The sequence below is a fragment of the Sebastes fasciatus genome, chromosome 18, assembly GCF_043250625.1.
Source record: "Sebastes fasciatus isolate fSebFas1 chromosome 18, fSebFas1.pri, whole genome shotgun sequence".
NCBI lineage: Eukaryota > Metazoa > Chordata > Actinopteri > Perciformes > Sebastidae > Sebastes > Sebastes fasciatus.
Window position 1 is genome coordinate 14,340,160 of NC_133812.1, and position 3,973 is coordinate 14,344,132.

Genomic DNA, 3,973 nt, shown 5'->3' on the forward strand with positions numbered 1-3,973 from the left:
CTTTTGTGCATTTATTTATTTATCTGACAACCTCGCTCATATACAACAAAGCCTTAACAGCAACTTGGTCTGTCTGTGAAACACACTTTGTAATGGTGTTTTACCATTTTCTGGACTAGCTTTCTTACAGTTTCTGCCTGTTCTTTCTTCAGCCATACCAGCATACTGAAACACGCTCACGGTACTGTATAGCAGCTGGCTTCCTGTTTTTCACCCAGTATCAGGGTCAGATTGGGTGAGCATTGCCAACGTGCCAATGTACTGTTCTGACACATCGACTCACTGCTCTGTTACCTCTCTACGGCTTTTATAGCACTTTCTTTTTACACTTACTGCAGGCACTGTATGCACTGCATCCGATGTCACGTACAGACTTGGGTCAATTAGTAATTGCAAATACTTCTAATTCTAATATTTGGTAGAATATTGAGTATCAAGACAGTTAAAGGAACAGTGTGTAGCATTTTGGGGGATCTATTAGCAGAAACACTTCATTTTACAGGTCTGCAAATTTCATGGTAATTAAGGGATAATTAGCCGGTTGATAAGTAACCTATTTGAAATTTCTTTGGAATTACTGCCAAATTACCCCAATTTACTTCAAAATGTATCGAAAATTACTTTATTATAAAAATTATTTAATAACTATATTCTGCTATTGCCCAATAGCTGGTAATTTATTTAATACATTACCAGGAAAAGAATACAAAGTTAATTGATATGCTTTATTTCCATGTATGCTGGTAAATAGACGATAATTAGCGAATAACTTATTTGAAATTTCTTAAAAAACTGCCTGATCAGATGTGTCTTCTATTAGTTTTGGTTTTCTACCTCCGATGAAAAGCAGCGCACAACCGCTTCTCAAGCCTAAGGGCCCTATTTCAACCGTTACATGTTATTTTAGCATATAATTATTAAATCATGTTTCTAATAAAGTAATTTTCTATCAATTTTAAAGTAAATATTGGGGTAATTTGGAAGTAATTCCAAAGAAATTTCAAATAGGTTACTTGCTAATTATCACCTAATTACCATGAAATTTGCAGACCTGTAAAATGAAGTGTTACCAAAATGGAATATAATATTCATAACTATATTTTCATTAATGTATGATCACCTGAAACTAGGAATTGTTGTGTTTCCTTTCTACGGTAGCCCAGAACGGACAAGAGTCTATAGAGAGACCTTTTACGTCACCTGAAGGCCACCGTAGTTCTCCAACACTTTTGTGAAACTGCGGTAACGTGAGCCGCAATCTGCAGCCACATCACCAGATGCCGCCAAATCCTACACACTGTCCCTTTTAGAAAACTATACCGTCATTCATCGTCTATAAAAAAATACGTAGGCTACAATTCATGCTCTAAAATGGCGCTTTTATATCTTTAATCTCAATGATGAACTGAGGCTGTTATAACCTAAAACAGCATATAACAAATTTGTAAATACTAGTTGGTCCAAGTGTAAGATGTACCGATATAAAAAGCATTTTTTTCTGCTCTAGATATATATAGTTGAGGTTCTCACGTCTGGCATGGTCGAGGCTGTGTACTTTACACGGTGCCAGCAGAAGCTCCACGTCTTCGCTGAGCTATAGAGGAAAGAGCCAACGCACAATATATTCTACATACAATATATTCTATCAGATTATCACCCTTATATTGACAAGTTATATTCATAAAAAGTGTAAAAACAATTATACAACAATGAATTTCTTTAACAGTTTTTAAGCCTTTTCTATGAGGTGCAGTGCAATAAAGTTAAGCCTCTGGCCAGGTTGTAAGAAAGTGGCCATATTCATATCTATCTTTAGATCTGGTAACTATAAAGTATTAATGTCTTCACTATAGCACTCTATTGGCTTTGCTACAACTCCCACTATATGTAATCCACTACTGGTTTCACTGTTTTGAACATATCTACTGTGATGGGGAATCACAGACTATGTCACAGTACCAGCGGTTACTAAGAATGAACTCAGAACATCACTTCTACCGAACACGGCAGTGTTTTAATATTTACATACTGCCGTAGTGTAGACCTACTAGTCGAGACAGGTGGCCTCAGCGGCCTTGTATTTCAATACCTCTCAGAATCAGCACTGATACAGGCTCACTGAGCCATACTGGTTTCACTAACAAGTACAAATATGTACTGTATATGTTTTAATAAAGGTGTTTATTATTCCAGATTTACTATAATTATCATCTTATTAAAAACAGGCTCATAAAATCTGTGAATTTACAGTGATGGTGAGAAGAGGTTAGTTTAGGCCTACCTGGTATACAGTAGCTTCTGTCATAAGATCGGACACAGAAAGGACAAAATTGAAAAGAAACACCTACATGTCTGTAAACTATGAACATGTTTATGCATTGAAGTGAACCTCATCCTACCAACCGGCTACAGAGATATACTCTTTGTCATATCTCACAGGTGCTTTATTCGATCATTCCAATTTTTCAAGACTAGGTCAATCAGTTTGTTCCTAATGACCTCATATCATTGTTTTACGTTTTAATTAGTGCTTTTTTTAAAAAAGACCAATGTATTGGGTTCTTGGGGGACCCCTGTCAAAAGCCCCCAATTGCAGCCTGTGCAGTTTAAATAGATAACATAGAATAGATAGATAAATGTTTGCCATGGGTTCTAATTTAACGTGTCACACACTATCAGGGGGGGTATAGGGACACAGATTTCTTCATGTGCTCTGTCTATTTTCATTTTACAATATGTAAATTAACTGTAACTTTCCTAAAATAATACGTCGATGACATTAATTAATAATGTTTTCAGAAGAATCAAATTAGCATTTTGCTATGATGGTTGTTTCTTACAGTAGTTTATTCTTGGGAACCCCCAGTCGGTTGTCGTTGTATGTTAAATATGTTGGTGGGATGAGGGTTAAATGGTCATACATGTTCATAAGTAACCACTGTTTTCAACTAAATAATCCTGTGGTACCACAACTACAATAGTATAATCTCCTTCTTCACATAGTCACCTGATGGTTTGAAAGACTGTTATCCCAGCGCCCAATACTCCGAAGTAAGTAGAAAATATGCTTTTCTTTTTCGGCCTCTTAAGTGGGTTCAAGTCAATCTAGTGCCGCTGTTACTCGTTTAAATGCTGTTTTTCTTTCTGTATTTTGTTCATTTGTTTAACTGTGAGCGGCATTGAGACTGACGCACCGTGTGAAAAACTAAACATGCCCACTGTGGCGAAAACAATCACACCACAAGGTCCGTTATGTAGTGTCTCTGGTTTCGATCGTATCACATGGAGTTGTAGATGTTCATGTTTCCATTTTTCTCTGAATACTTTAAGCACTTCTTGTCCATGTTTGCTTTAAAAAAAAAACATTCGTGAGCAACAGTTTAGAAATATATGTCAAAACAAGGTCCATTTAATATCTGTTTTTGGCGCTTTCAGTCATATCACATGCTCTTCTTCATCAGCACATGAATTTGAAGGTTGAAGGTGTACAGATAGCTACTGAAAGCAGCAAATAGCTACAGCTAGCTATACCTTAATGTCTTAAGGTAAACTAATCTTATACGCTTAATAATTATCATAGAAATGTTTTTAAATGAAACCCTTCAAATGATGTCCAAAATGAATACTTGAGATGTTTGCCATCTGACTTTTTTGACTGTACATTTCTGTCCTGCCAGCCAACCTCTGAGCACTGTGAGCAATAAAATCAATGTTTTTCAAATTAACATGTAACACATTAAATATCTCTCGTGTATTTGTGTGTTCAAATTGACTGATTTTAGTTAGATGCAAGCATTTTGAATTTCCAAAGAGAACTGTTTGACCACTAGAGGGCAGTGACATCATTTCAGTTGGCTCTGTGCTGTGAGGGAAAAGCTCCTCATGGTAGGGGGGCACATTGCCTCTCCCTGCTGCTTTGTTTACAGTATAAATACAATAGTCAACCTGCGAATCAACATGACGATTTATGAGA